This window comes from Hoplias malabaricus, chromosome 3 (assembly GCF_029633855.1).
Source record: "Hoplias malabaricus isolate fHopMal1 chromosome 3, fHopMal1.hap1, whole genome shotgun sequence".
Classification (NCBI taxonomy): domain Eukaryota; kingdom Metazoa; phylum Chordata; class Actinopteri; order Characiformes; family Erythrinidae; genus Hoplias; species Hoplias malabaricus.
The window spans coordinates 12,500,770-12,517,073 of record NC_089802.1 but is presented as its reverse complement, the minus strand read 5'-3'; the positions used below and the strand labels follow the sequence as shown (position 1 = coordinate 12,517,073).

The 16,304-nt window shown below is 41.7% G+C and overlaps 1 protein-coding gene across 3 annotated transcripts in view; it reads left to right on the top strand.

Annotated features, from left to right (window-relative positions):
• Window positions 1-16,304, top strand: part of rbfox3a (RNA binding fox-1 homolog 3a) — a 510,141-nt gene that overhangs the window by 156,153 nt on the left and 337,684 nt on the right. For all 3 annotated transcript variants that reach the window (XM_066663315.1, XM_066663314.1, XM_066663316.1), the window contains one exon: window positions 15,543-15,594. The gene's annotated coding sequence lies outside the window, so the exon portion shown is untranslated. The remainder of the gene's footprint in view (window positions 1-15,542; window positions 15,595-16,304) is intronic.

The following is a 16,304-nucleotide window of genomic DNA, read 5'->3' as shown; positions in this document are numbered from 1 at the left end:
TTGGACAGAGTGATGGAGGAGGCTGCGACCCCGAGAGGTGAAAGTAAAGTATAAGTGAGTGATTCCTGCTTGAAGGAGATAGAGGAGTTTGAGAAGTTGGGCTTGTGACATTGCCTCTAACGTATGAGCATTGTGCCTTTATTTGTCTGGACTTGTCTGAGATGTTTGTCTCATTTTAAGAACAAAACCATTTAGTGTTTGTCATTAGCTGGCGTTGGGATCTGGCAGTCACACTGTTCGCTTACCGAGGCTCGAGCTGCTGCTGTTTATCAGACAGACACAGCCCCATCATCCCACTGCCTGCCGTCTCTCTGATTATTGTTGACCAGCAAAACACTTGACCTGCAAACGGCAGCACTATGAGAGTAATCTACCTTGACATCTTTGTATCTAATGGCAGAGCAGGATCGATGGCCCCCACACACCCTGTGGGCACAGCAGCCCCTTTTCTCCACTGCTGCTGACCAGATCTGCTGCTCTGACCGGTCTTACACACACACACACACACACAAACACAAACCACGGGCCTGTAGTTTAGTTAATCAGTCGTATTCAGGAACTGCTCTTGTCCCCAGGGACTTCTAGTGGCCACTGCTTATGTGCTAGCAGCTAAAGAGGGTCAGTATAAATTGTTTGCTGTTTGACACCTTCGCTTTAAAATGGACCTCAGGGTACTGGCTGCCACTGGAATGGATTCTGCTTGCCAGTTTTTCTGTTTCTGTAGCGGCCACCTCACACAGTATGAATGTCATGTACATACAGCAGATACAGCACCGTTGTAACACAGAATTAAATCTTCAAAATGGCAGCTAAACAGGAATGTTTTTAATTGTAGATTGTCAGCACTGTCTTACTTCAGGTCATTTCTGGACATTCCTCTTGGTCCGTTTGGACCAAACCCATCATACAGTGTAAAATTCTTTTTAAATTAGTTTTCATCTTCTAAAGGTAAATAATGAGACTTGTGTTCATGTTTTAAACATAACAGAATTGTTTCTACACATATCTTAATAACTCATTATATTGATATATATTTGTATTGTCAGGTGCTATATATGCATATTTGTGTAAAATATTAACATAATTGAATGCTTATTAAAACCATTGCCTATTAAATAGAACTTTAGGGAAATATTTCAATGTAAAAATATTATTTTGGAGCATTTCTATTGGTCCATTCATCATGAAATTTTCTCACAGTGGACGACAACGAACAGCCGCTGTGTTTATATGATTTAATAAATTAAAAATCAACAAAAACGCAGATGTATTTATTTTTCAGACTGTGACACTATGATGTTTTCTAGTTTGACGCTCAGAACCATGTGTAGTAATAAAGGCCCAGCTCTTTCTAGCGCCTGCAATGCTGTGATTTGGTTTAACGCCAATGTACCTTGAGTCTGAAGTATCATTTACAAGTGCAGTGTTGATACAGCAATGTCAGTGATCCAATAAACTAGTTATGAGTGGGAGGACGTTTCCCCTCAAAACAAGCCATAAAGTAGCAGTATGATATTGAGAGGGCTACAGTCATAAAGGCACCATATAGATATGATATTTACACTCATTTAATTGAAATTACAGCCTCATATATGAAATGAAAATAAGGTTGATGAATTATTGAATGCAATTAATACATTCTGGTGATGCCCTGTCTCTCCACTGATATTGCTGTAACAATGCACTGCTTATTAAATGACCTACGTCTGCCTTTTGGGACACATTTGGGCATGAAAGTCTGATGTGATTTATTGGATTTAACATCACAAAAGAATTCCTTATATTACTGCGGTCATTCTAGAGTCCTAATAAATATTTTCAAAAATATATACTAGTACATGATAGCCATCGGCATATGAATAGTATTAACTATAATGACGATTATTATCTTCAGTATTGAAATTTCAAATAAATGAATAAATAAAAAATATAGTCTGGAATTGCCTTGAAGTTGTATGTCTTAATAATTTATATACAGTCAGTTCTCCTAAAATATTATATTGAGATGTGTTCAACACTCTGCTCCTCTGTATGAACATGTACTGCCTAGGCACATGTCTTTAAGACCGGACTGAAGCTATCACTTGGAATAAAGCAATTAGTGGCTCTTGGACATGTGTTTAAATGAGGAGGGAGTATTTCATCAGGCTGCAGACGGTAGGTCCACAGTTGGTAGAAAAGTTCAATGTATTGATGCGAGCTGCAGACAAGGCTGCTCAGGAAAAGTGGTGCGTCAGCTGCAGGTTTGATGTCCAGGCTCTTGCCCAAGGGGAGGCAGGTTGGCACCCAGAGATATTGACATGGGGACAGATCATTAGCCCTCTCTCTATCCCTTCATCCCTCTGTACCATGTTTCATTTAAGGTGCCAGTCTCCTGTTAAGGTGCCAGAAGCCTCCACTGTTATGCTTAACAGGCAAGGAGTGCTCTCTGCATCTATTTATTTTTATATCAGTTATTTCCTAGTTTGACATATGAAACTGAAATCCTAATGCTAGGCACATGAAAAAAAGGCTTTATGTGTGAGCAAAAAATAAGTTATTGCATGGGAACATAGTTTATTGATTTTGAGTTGGCAGTCTTGCTAAAAAATGCCTGTACTCAGCAGAGGTTTTGGCAGATGTGTAATGATGGTGCAGAAACTTGATGCTAAACTTTAGACAGATATTTTGCGACACACTGTACTTTCCACAGCCTGCTCAGTCGTGGGAACATATGGAAAGGAAATTATAAATGAGAAAGGAAAAGATATATAGCCTGTATTTCTTCCACATATAGCCATATTTATCTAGAAATGAGTTTGTTAGACATCTTCTTCCTCATTTCCTAACACCGCTGGTCTACATTAATTGCTCTGCTTGGAAGCCAGACATATAGTATGACTAATAGCCTAATTGCAATGTGCTGAAATGAGGTAAGAGTCAGCAACAAAATGCAATAAAATTGTAGATGAAATGAATAATAAAAGCCCATATTTAACAATGAGTGACAGTAGCTAAGGCACAGGTTAGGTCTTTGTAGATCCACACTTCAGATTGCTGGAAGGTGCTATAGGTTGACCAGGATCTGAGACGTATCTACCTGTAAGTGACTGTGACTAATTTATTTCAGCTTCAGGTTCCCTCGTGTCATTTATCATGATTCAAACTTAGTGATACGTGCCCACTTTTGCGCTTGTGCAAGCTCTTGTCCTTCACACCAACCTTTGCAATCTGCTCTTCATTCAGGTGACTTTTCTCCACAGGCTCATTAAGGCGAGATGTAGTCCTCCACCACTGAGAATGGGACATCTGTCACTTTACATTTAAGCAGAGGATCCTCACTGCACACCCTCCTAACAGACAAACAATCCATCCTTATTTACCCAACACAATTGCAATTGGATTGGATTTTGGATATGGAGCAGAGCGCTTTTCAATTTGAATCAGAACATTAAATAGTGTTGGGGTTTTTTTTTTCTGTTTTTTTGCTTTTGACCTTGTGCTTACAATGAAATCACAAGTGATGGGCAGGGTTTAGAGAATTCAATTGACCTGGATCACTAGGAATGTGCTTACATCACGTCAATAGCTGAATTTCTAGAAGGTAGTGCAGATGATTCTACATTCTCATTTCTGTGTCATCTATAAGGTGATTTTTTACTGTATCTGCAACCTTGTCTAAATGTAAATGTGATTGTAGATAGCCCTGCTGACCCAAATACATTGTCAGAGCACATGGACATGTTTGCAATGTTTGCATCAACTTAACTAGCCTGCGACTGAATTTCCACTTTGGCATGTCCAGCAATTTTATATATATATATATATATATATATATATATATATATATATATATATATATATATATATATATATATATATATACACACACACACATCTGCTACAACATTAAAACCACTGAGAGGTGAAGTTAAAACATTGTTCAGCTCATTATATTGGCCCCTGAAAGTGGGTGGGATGTATTAGACAGAAAGTGAACAGTCAGTTCTTGGAGTTTGTGTTGGCAGCAGGAAAAAAACATAAGAATCTGGGGAACATGGGGAACATGAACCAAGGCCAGATTGTGATGGCTAAGTGACTGGGTCAGAACATGCTCACCCTGTCCACCTCTGAAATCACCACCATAGGTTGTTTGGAAATGGAGGGCAGGAATTGATTTTATACAATTGGATCTCTATGAGACACTCTAATAAAGATGCTTTATGATAGTTTTATACATGGTTTACAGTCCCTCAAAATCATTTCAACTGATAAATCACATGTAGCATGTCTCAAGTGCCAAAAGCTGTTGTTTAAGAGGGTAACAAGTGCATGAATTTGGCTGAAAAATGGCTTAAGTGCTGCCACCTGCGGTCAAAACAAGACTGAGGCAGCTTCTTGTTTGAATTTAGTTGTGGTTCTTGTAGATGTTGTTTTAAGTCTATCACCTGTGTACAAGCATAGCACTAAGACAATTGTGTAAAACACATTTATCAGGTCTTACAGCACCACAAGGCTAAATCAGCTTTAAATTCGACAATGTCCCGCTCCACTATAAATGGTGAATCAAACACCATGAACCTGCTGCACCGCTTTAGGTGAAATGAAAATCTAACTTGATTGTGCGGCCTATGAGGAGTAAGTATTTTATTTTGTTTATCAGTAAGCGCTGTGGTTGTTCACTGGTGATGGCCTTGAAACCTAACGGTACCTTAAGTAAACAACCCACATTATTGTCGAGAAGCATTAGATTGTGCTTGCTCCTTTAACCCACAGGACAATATAAGAGAACCACACGACTGAGGTCAACCCAACTGCTTACAAACAAGTTGTACGTCTCGATAAATTTGTGAGCTTCCTTTAGTATCTCTGAGTTAAAGGGCATCCAGAGAAGACTGTTCTGTTATGGCCTTGAGAGCAGTTAATCTTACAGTTCAGTTAAAAATCAGTCTCCATGACATAAGCATCACCTCCTACATATGTTGTGATATATTTGTACATTTCTCTCATAATGTTCCCTAAATTAACACAGTACAGGCTCCTCACATAGTCTCCTCCATTCTATATTTCTCGTCCTGTCCTGACGGAACCATGTGACTCAATACAATACTCAATAATTTGCGTGTGCAAGTATCAGAATTAGGTGCGGCACGGTGGCGCAGCAGGTAGTGTCGCAGTCACACAGCTCTAGGGGCCTGAATGTTGTGGGTTTGATTCCCGCTCCAGGTGACTGTCTGTGAGGAGTTGGTGTGTTCTGCCCGTGTCCGCGTGGGTTTCCTCTGGGTGCTCCGGTTTCCTCCCACAGTCCAAAAACACACGTTGGTAGGTGGATTGGCGACTCAAAAGTGTGTCCGTAGGTATGTGTGTGTGTCTGTGTTGCCCTGTGAAGGACTGGTGCCCCCTCCAGGGTGTATTCCCGCCTTGCGCCCAATGATTCCAGGTAGGCTCCGGACCCTGAATTGGATAAGCGCTTACTGATAATGAATGAATGAATGAAAGTATCAGAATTAGGCAATGGAGCAGTGGACGGATGGTGGCCTTGCCTGAAAATTCACATTTTCTTTTACATCATTTGGACGGCCGAGTGCATGTTTGTCATTTGCCAGGGGAAGACATGGCACCAAGATACACTATGGGAAGAAGGCATGTCGACGGAGGCAATGTGATGCTGTAGGCAATATTCTGCTGGGAAACTTTGGGTACTGGCATTTGTGTGGAATGTACTTTGACATGAATCACTTACCTAAAAAACTCTGCAGACACAGTACACCTCTACATTACATATGAAATGTTTATTCTAGGTGTCGGGGGAAAGAATGAAGCATGTTTTAACAGAACCCTCAAAAACTAAATATCAACATTTACTATATTATTTTGTGTTTGCACTTTACCTTCCTCAAGGCTTGCATTCTTTTCAGGAGACTTGCTTTCATTTTTTCAAGTCTGACAATTTCCCACACCAAAGTTCAGTGTTAAAATATTCTAAGGTGACACATTTTTTGATATTGAGGAATGGGGTTGAAGTGGTCAGTCCATGGCTTTGAGAACACAGACTGTCTTTGTTTGTTTATGTAGCCTTTCAGACTCTGAGCATATTTTGATTATGGAAGGATGGACAGAATTTTATTTATTTTTTTTAGTTCTGATGTAAGACTGGAACTTGATTTCTCTTAAAACACTCTCAAAGATTAAAGCTTTAAGAACTGATGATCTGATGGGAGCAGTGCTGGTAGCAGACCAGATTTTGTAGAGTAGTTAAAAATGTCATAATGTTGTGAGCTCTTGTTTTTGAAATTCTTAAATTGTTTAGTTTTATTGCTAACATGTTATGGCTAGTCTTTAATGACATTCACGTTCACTATTTACTAGCTCTCCAGGCTTTTTGTGTGCTCAAAACAGGTCTTGTGTTTATAAAGCCCCGGTGTCAGTACATTTATTTTTATAAATCAAACTGTTTCAGTGGAGAGAACTCCAAACATTACAAATGATTTTCTGTGGTAAGCTTCAGCTCCATACAAACAACAGTTGTTTTTCCCCCTCAAACACACCCTTCCACCTTAAAAGACGTTGCACTTCCGAATGTAAACAGCAGAGAGAACTGCATTTCCCCATAATCACAGACGTCACCTTTAAGTATTGATAAACTACGACAATTATTTTACAGTATTTAACGTGAAAGTATCACTGTCATATCTCCTGCCCTTGTATTAAACACAAAGGGACTTTTTGATGATTAGTATGGGAGAATGGATCTGTAAGATGTCTGCCGGCGTGCCCAATGGGTGCTCAGCCTTAAACGTTCAGAAACCCACTGCTAATGAACAGGTGCTTCCCCCCACAGTCAGAATCTGATTCTTACTTCTCATTCTCTCTCTTATGGCTAAAAACATCCTTGCTGTTGTTCAGCAAGGTAAAGCCAGAAGGATGGATCGCCTCAATACCAGAGCCAAGCCGGATGGAACGGCAGCAAATAAATAACCAATGACAGGGAAAGAAAATATTAATATCTATAAGAGTTTTGTCGTCTTCTGGCCTTGCATGGCTTCCCCCGTGCATATGTTATTTACAACTTGTAACTAGTGAGGCAGTGCCATCCCCCTTTGTTAATTCTGTCAGGGTGATATTTTAATAAATCATGTCTGACAGTCCTGGAATTGGCACATCACTTTTTAAGGCACGGCGCCTCCAAGCTAGCAAGCTGATTGATATTTGGTTGATGTTTGAAACACTGCCTGGTGAAAGTGTGAGCATTCTCCAATCCCAAAATCTTGTCGGGTAAGGCAATGATGGCGAGATGGTGTTCAGCATATTTATGGGAATCTCCAGACAGAATGGTGTGGTGGTTTATTACAGCAGCAAACATTGCCACATCCATTCTTAAACCTGGACTTAAATATGCTCTTATACATAGTTATACATAGTGCCAGCAGTTCAATTTAAATTGGATGCGGTCAGCAGTGATTTATCTGTGTTACCTGGTTGCCTGTTTATTTGAGCTAATCCAAACAGCTAAAGTACCAGTAATGTGCTAGAGCTCATCTGTTACTATAAACGGTATGTTTCTACCTTTGAAAATCTACTTGTCCTTTAATTAGCTTTTATTTTTCATTTAAAGAAAATTGTTAGTCATGGTGGTGGCAGGTAGCAGGTAGTGTCGCAGTCACACAGCGCCAGGGGCCTGGAGGTTGTGGGTTCGATTCCCGCTCCGGGCGACTGTCTGTGAGGAGTTGGTGTGTTCTCCCTGTGTCTGCGTGGGTTTCCTCCGGGTGCTCCGGTTTCCTCCCACAGTCCAAAAACACACGTTGGTAGGTGGATTGGTGACTCCAAAGTGTCTGTGAGTGAATGTGTGTGTGTCTGTGTTGCCCTGTGAAGGACTGGCGCCCCCTCCAGGGTGTATTCCCGCCTTGCGCCCAATGATTCCAGGTAGGCTCTGGACACACCGTGACCCTGAACTGGATAAGCGTTAAAGATAATGAATGAATGAATGTTAGTCATGGTGCATTCATGCAGTTTCTTTACCTTTTCTGGTAATTCTTGGATTTTCAGCATATTATTGCTACAGTAAAACCTCGGCCAATCATAAATTGTTATAGAAATTGTGGTAACACTTAAAGGGGGAGTTCACGATTGTAATAAAAAAACACTTTACATAAAATTCAGAAGATGTTTCCTCACCATCTGCTAGCTCTCCAGTCTGTTTTTATGCTGGAAACCAGTCTGATGCAAGAACCTACAAAACTAAACAACTCAAGTTACAAATGAGTCTCTGTGATAATTCAAACAGTGAATAAAAACTTTAAAAAAAGTAAATAAAAAAGCCACGTACAAACAACTATTGTTGTTTTTCCCTCTCCATCTTAAGACGCTCAGCTTCTGAATGTAAACAACCATAGAGAACTGCGATTACCCACAGTTCCCTTTAATTTGAGTAGTCCACTTATAGTCACTCTGTAAACTGTCAACAAACCATCTACAGACTGTCAACTACCTGTCAGTCGACAGTCATGAACCTGATTATCAATTAATTCTCAACATGTGAACAGATCTTTACATGTCTTTCAACAAATGAGTCATAAATTCAATGAACAAAATTCATGTTATCTACCAACTACACTGAACAATAATATAAACACAACACTTTTGTTTTTGCTCCCATTTTTCATGAGATGACTGACAAGTCTGTGTTAGTGAGCTCTTTTCCTTTGCAAAGATAATCCATCCACCTCACAGGTGTGGCATATCAAGATGCTGATTAGACAGAATGATTATTGCACAGGTGTGGCCACAATAAACGGCCATTCTAAAATGTGCAGTTTTATCACACAGCACAATGCCACAGATGTCGCAAGTTTTGAGGGAGCGTGCAGTTGGCATGCTGACTCCAGGAATGTCCACCAGAGCTGTTGCCCGTGAACTGAATGTTCATTTCTCTACCATAAGCCGTCTCCAAAAGCGTTTCAGAGAATATGGCAGTACATCCAACCGGCCTCACAATCGCAGACCACTTATAACCACACCAGCCTGGGACCTCCACATCCAGCATCTTCACATCCAAGATCATCTGAGACCAGCACACGGACAGCTGCAGCAACAATCGGTTTGCATAACCAAAGAATTTCTTCACAACTTGTCAGAAACCATCTCAGGGAAGCTCATCTGCATGCTCATCCTCCTCATCGGGGTCTCCACCTGAGTGCAGTTCGTCATTGTAACTAACTTGAGTGGGCAAATGCTCACATTCAATGGTGTATGGCACGCTGGAGAGGTCAACGTTGTGAATCGAGTGGCCCATGGTGGCAGGGGTGCTCCGCGACCCTGAATTGGTAAAGTGATTACAGAGAATGAATGAATGAATGAGCACACAGGATAGACTTGATTGAGAGTGTTTAAAATCTGAGCAGAAATCTGAGTGTGAGCTTGAGAGTACATATTTATTTTGCACAAGGCCAAGGAAACCTCACATGTCCATGAAGTGTTCCTACATTTTAAATAGGTTTGCTTTAATCCAGAATGACAGAGACGTGTTGAAGTAGCTAATGTTTTAATATCAGTGAATTGTTACAGTAATAAAATCCTATGAATTGATGTTGAAAATAATAATAAAATGCATATTAAAAAGTGACAGGTTCCCCAAGAGGTAGTTTGCAGTGGTTGCAGCCTGGTTTTAATCAACCCATGGGCCTGGTATTGGTCTGCAACCAGGTGGTTGGAAACTACGACAAATGTGGAGACAAGCCATTACATACAATGGAAACAGTTTCTCAAAAGTCCCTTGGAGCATCCGTATAGTTATACAAGACATTACTCTTCTCCGTTGCTTACCATTTCAGGCTAACACATGGCCAGAAAGGTGGGCCTCACTGTTCAGCTCATGCAGAATTAGTACAGCCTTGAATTTATTCAGCTGCTTCTTCATGAATTATTCCCTGGTAAGGTGGGGAAAAAGTTGCAGAGCGGTTCAGTGTTCTTCCTCTACATTGACGTTTTACCTTGACAGCAGCAGGTGAGGGGTCTTCAGTGGGTATGTAGCTTATCCAGTTGCATGATTCTCAGGTTGTTTGTGGTGCTGTTATTAAGAGTCTGACCCACTGTCTGCATCTTAGTGAAAAACAAAGGTGCATTCAGGTTTTTTCTTGTTTGTAAACTTTTTTCATTGGTGTGCTGCTTGTCCTGCTTGCTATACCACACTTCCCCTCAGAGATGTGCAAAAGATTTTAACGTCCGGTGCTGAAGGCCGCGGCTGACTTCAACAACAGACCAAAACAGAACATATGCTAAGACCGTACTGCCATATGTTGCTTAATATTACTACACTCCTGCTTGGGCTGGTTGCTTTTCCTTTAAGCAGCCTGCCAAAACTGTATGTTTACATCTCTCCAGGTTTATTTCAGGTTGTGTAAAAATAGCTCATCATCAGGTGGGCTTAATGTATTCTGTGTGTTAGGAAAAGAATGGCTGTTAAATAGAAGTTGTACTTTAACCCCTGCCACATTTAGATGAGAGAAGTCAGAGTTCGAGTCCCATGTACCTGAGGCTATGCCGGTGTTTCTCCATCTACCAGAGTGAAAATCGTGCCTCGCTGAGTCCACGTTGCTGAGTTGCCATGGAAACTACATTGGCAAAACAGCACCAAATGAGTAATGCCCCCATATGCTTTTTTGTAGTATTGAAGAAAAATGTTTTAATTGCTCAGAATTAAGGAAAGGAGAAGACAAAGTGCTAGCTCCTTTCTCTGTAAACATGTTTTTTCTCTCTCTGTTTTTTCTCCTCCCTTCATAAAGCCATGCAGGATGAAAGACCATCTGTCAGGGCTTAGTCTCTCGCTTTCCTTCCCTGGTTTTCCTGCTCTTTTTTTAACGCCGATTTATTTCACTCATTGGCTGTTTTGACTTATGGAAATTAGACTGTCTTAATTAATAAGAATGCTCCCCCCCAGCTCATCAGCGAGCAAAGGAAAGTCAGTCCTCTCCATTAAGCAGGACATGCATTATGCTCCCAGCCAAATTAGAGTGATTTCATTTGCTCCCTTCCTCATCACTTACGTAAAGATCCCCCCTTTGCTCCCGCCGGAGGTGTGAACGTGGTGTGGGCTTCAGAACGAAAACCACCCAAAGCACGTTGACAACCACATCGAAAGCCTTACAGAAGAGACATTATCTACCACATGTGTCTCTGCGAGGTGGTTCTATTTTGGGCCGGTGTGTGTGGTGTGTCATTTCGGTTCATGTGTGTGTGTATGTGTGGGAGATGTATAATGCAGTTAAGCGGGGTGGTGAGTTGTCCGCTTGTTTTTTGAGGCCTCGAGTGCTCACCGGGGTTGAGTGTTGTGTGTGGGACATGCAGCGGCGGCGGTGGCGTTTGGGACCGAGGCAGGAGGGAGGAGGGCTGGGCAGGAGCCTGGGTCGAGGCGAGTGATTCCTTGGCGGCTGATGAATGGTGGCACTGATGGGTCATTTGTCCCGGTGATGGAGTTAGCCACTGCCCTTTGGGAGGAAGAATAAAATAAAGAAAGCCAGAGCCAAGCGTGACGGATCGCCCAACGGTAACAGAATAAGTGGCTGCCGTGCACACTGCTGCCGGAGCCGACCTTACTCTAATTGGACATGCTCAGGGAGCAGGGAGGAGAGAGTGAGTGTATATGTGTCTGTGTGTGTGTGTGCCCACAACACCCACAGTCCAGCCAGTCACACCTCTAGACCTCCAGAGACAGTGAGGGCACAAAACCAAAGAGAAGGACTCTACTGTATGAAAGAGGAGTAGAGGAGGTTTAAAGATTATATGTCAAAAGAAAAGGTTCTGCATTGGAATACACTATTGATCAATAAGTGCCACAATACCCTCAGCTCACTATTTGATTCGACACATGAGGTTCACTGCTTTCATTTAATTTCCTCATGAAGAAAAAAAAAAAAAAAAACAGTTGGTCCCCGTGTCATCACTAGCAAGCCTAGAACTGGAAGGTGACCAGGATTTTATTTTTGTTTGTTTGCCTGAAATTTGACAGGTGACATTGAGCTTGTGCTGATTGTAACCTTTGGTGTCCAAACAATGCAGTTGACTTATCCATGTCTGTCTATAAATGTGTAAAATCTGATCCATCTTTCAAATGTGTTGCATTCTTTACTTTAAATTCACTACAAAACACATTCTAGTTTAAAATGCTTGACTTTGTTGTTGCAGCTCATTGAACTCAGGCAAGCTGAAAGCTATGATGAAAAAAAATTGCCAGAATGTTAACATTAATGAAGAACAGTATTTGAGTATCAACTAAATATTCTGAACTCCTGGAATACATTAAGCATATTTACATCAGAGGGAGCGCTGTTATTCTGATATTGTGTTTATACAGCAGTTCTACAAACACCATTTATAAGATAACAGTTAAAAGATTAATCCCAACAGATTAAGTTATGTTTAATATACTATTAGGCTCCTCCTACACAAATATTTTCACAGCTGCATTGGAACCAGAATGATTCGAAGCAACACATAATCCAATCATTCTCCTGCACACTAGCTTGCTGCTTTGTGTAGGTCTGTGTTACCACAGGTCAGCTGCTTAAGGTACATTTATTTGTATAACAAGTGAAACCCAAGATAACTGATGAAGCTATAGAGCCCCCTTTAAAACTCTCTTGTTTGTGACATTGCTTGTTTAATAGACAACATCAGTACACCACAATAGAAGTAGTGTTACAGCACCCTGTGGTGTTATACTCTATCAGCACCCATTGAATGTCTCTTGTTTAATCAGATTACTTGGATGGAACTAAATGCTGTATAAATGAATACAGTGTTAATATTCTGTTTTAAATAGCAGTTAAATCTAAACATCTGTCGGATGCTGATTCTTCCATCAGTTATGTTGATATCAGTATGGTTCCGATGTTATTGTGCGTTACTAGAGTTCTGTTGACATTGCCTACCACAATGTGGTTTAATGAACCATTACCAACTTTGCTATCCATTATCATCATGCATAGCTTAAAGCTTTGAATATGAATGAGCGCAGTGGCAGATTCTTTCATAATGCATCACCTATGCACTTGACGCAACAATTTAAACAGTTCCATTCAAAACATTATGTGTTTTCTCAGTTTGTGAAGTGCTAATCAAATTAAGTGTGAAAGTGCTATGTTTACCTAGCTAACGAGTGCTAAACGGTGGTGTATTGTATGTCAGCAGATAGAAAGACATTGAAAACTCGAGTCGAAAATATTAGCATGCACACATCAAAAATGAGTGAGAGTGACGAGCTGGCAGAGTTCAGCATTCCTAAAATAGCAGCACTTAGTGTCCCTTCCAGCCTCTTCAGTGTGCTGTAATCCTGAGCAAACGCGGATGCGTGTGGACACTGATATGGAGTGAACGGGAAAGCTCAGTTTTTGTTTGTTGTCCTACTCTTGGTAGGCGTTTGTGTGTCACACCTCCGCAGAATCCCTGTGTGTGTGTGTGTGTGCGTATTTTCCCTCCCATCGTTCAGTGAGCGTTTTTCCATGCCACTATCCCTCCGTGCCTCCCCCTCTTTGCCCGGGGGTGGTGGTGTGAGGTGGTGGAGGGTTGGTGAGGGGTGTGTAATCCAGCCTGGTAGCACACTGTGGGTCTTTTGAAGCTGCTCTGAAGAGCCTGGTCAAGGTAATCTCCGCTCGGAGGAAAGCCGTTTACAGGGAGAGGGGGTGGGGGGGGTGATGGAGAGTAACGGAGAGAGGGTGAAGAGAAAGAAAGAAAGAAAAAAGAACAGAGAGCCCAGGCAGGGGCCAGGGGGATTTCGTTGCCTTTTTTGGGGTAGGATTTTTTGGCGCAGGCTTCTGCTTTTGTCACTGGTAGGAAAAAAGAGAAGGAGGTGTGAGAAGCAAGAGTGAAATCGAGAATGGGAATATGTGGTGATTCGCTCTCTCTCTGTCGTCCACCCCCCCCCCCCCAATTCTCTCTCACTCACACATACTCATACACACACACACACACACACACTAACACACAGATACATGGTATGGTGTGTTGATCTCCAGATTGCTCGTGTTGGTGATGAAGAGCTGCCGCTCGCGATTGTGACATGGAGTGAGAGATCGGAGATGGAGTGATCTGGCGGAGCAGCTGATCTGACAGAAGCTACATTAGTAGAGGCATATGCTTGGAACACAACACACACACCACACGAGAGAGCCAAGCATCCGCGAAGAAAAAGGCAAGATTCAGTCACAAGCAGTGATTACAACAGCGCAACGTATAGCAGCCACCGCTCCCATGAGACACTAATCTACCAAAGCGATTTCGCCATTGCTTTAAGCAGAGCGGTAGAGAACATTAGAGCGAGTGAATGTTCTTGGTCTTGTGTAGCATTGCTGCCTGTCATGATAGCATCAGTGTCAGGATATGTTCACTTAGACACACAATTAAAGGGGTATTTAGTTCGCATTTAAGGCTGTCTGATGTTATCAGTCCATGCTTATATACAAATACAAGCTCTCTAAAAGGTTCTTGCTTTAAAAGCCCAATGGAATTGATCTGTCAGTGCTTAACCCGTAATGGAGGCTACAGCGTGTTGTTATAGGTAATCAAGTTAAGAAATTTGGAAATGACAAGACTTGATTACATTAACTCAACAAGACTTACTAAATAAATAAATAAACAAAGAGATAAACAACTAGTTCACTTGATCCTGTCAAATGTAATACCGTGGCTTCTCACACTATTTGTGACCCTTTGGCACCTTTAATGTTTAAAAATGCGAAGCTTTGCCGGGTGTCTTAACACCACTGACTAAGCAAGGTCAGTCCCTAGTGATGCCTCAGACGTCTGAACCTAGGAGTCCAAGGGAGGATAATTGGACGCACTGTGTGTAGGTGGACAGGATGGCCCTTCCTCTTCCCCATCACTCAGCACTATCCTAGCCAAGCTGACCAGCTAACGTGACAGAACCAGGGTGTAGTGTTCTCCTCCCAGCCTGTTGAACTGTACTGAGGTTTTGTGTCTGTGGCCGTTTGAAAAGACACAGTGGCTCGCTTCACATGTCTCTGAAGAAATGTTTTACCTCTCACGCTTTCAACTTGGTAGCATTGTGCAGTAAAACATTTTGAGAAACTTTATCTTATCATTATCTCGTATGGTGAGTAGAATTTTGGTGGCCATCCTCCTCATCACTTTACTGTCAGTGTCCGTCATTTTCTTCCACACACTGTTTTTGGGACAGGTTTTGTGCTTGTTGACATTTTTTCCCTCTTCCAATGTACTGACTGTGCTTTCATGGTTTCACAGCTAGCTGTTCTGTTCTGATTCTCTCTCTCTCTCTCTCTCTCTCTCTCTCTCTCTCTCTCTCTCTCTGCCTCCTTCTCTCTCTCTCTCTGCCTCTCTTTCTCTCTCCCTCTCTCTGCCTCCCTCTCTTTCTCTCTCTGCCTCTCTCTCTCTCTCTCTCCCTCTCCCTGTCTCTCTGCCTCTCTCTCTCTGCCTCTCCCTCTCTCTCTGTCTCTCTCCCTCTCTCTCTCTCTCTGCCTTTCTCTCTCTCTGCCTCTCTCTCTCTCTGCCTCTCTCTCTCTCTCTCTCTCTCTCTCTCTCTCCTGATGCAGGTTGATCGGACACAGTTACTCGCCACGCCCTGACTGGCCCTTTCTTCCTTCAGTGAGTATTCTCATGCTAATTTGACTGATTAGGTGTTGAAATCTCCATGGCTGAGCTTGTCTTTCCGGGTTTTACAGTCTTAGTTCTTTAGTGGAAAGTCGATGAGTGTGATGCATGAGAGATAGATGCAGTTGAAGAGGGAAAATTTCTTCCTCTGGTGTGTCTTGAAGTTGTTTAAGGCTTTCTGGGAAAGTTGCTGTGCAAAAGACAGCACTAGAGCACTGTGGAGCCTCTGGATTCGGGAATAATTATCTGGCTTTTTAAGCTTCCCACAATATACCTGTTGTAATGAGACTATGCAGTAACTTTGCTTCTGTCTGATTTATTTTTTTATTTACATAATTATTTCATGAAATTTGCAGTTTTATTTAAGAAATATCTAAGAAATCACAAAGCTATTCCAGAATGAAGGATGGTTAACTTTCTTATGAATATGAATTGATTGATTACTATCATATTTATAGTTCTCTAATGTTGACTTTCCCCAAGCTGCATGACAGTTTATTGGGTGTAAGGTCCTGAGCAGTCAAGAATATTCCTGTGATTCTATTTGTAATTTGATAACTGTTATCTTCAGCCGTCACAAGGGCAGTCTCCCCTACCAAGACACCGTGCTGTTTTTTAGCATCTGCTGTTGACGATTTATGTACAAGTTACTTGATTATTCTCTTACCCCGACTCTAAAGCTTTCACTCATTTGTAGGCCTGTA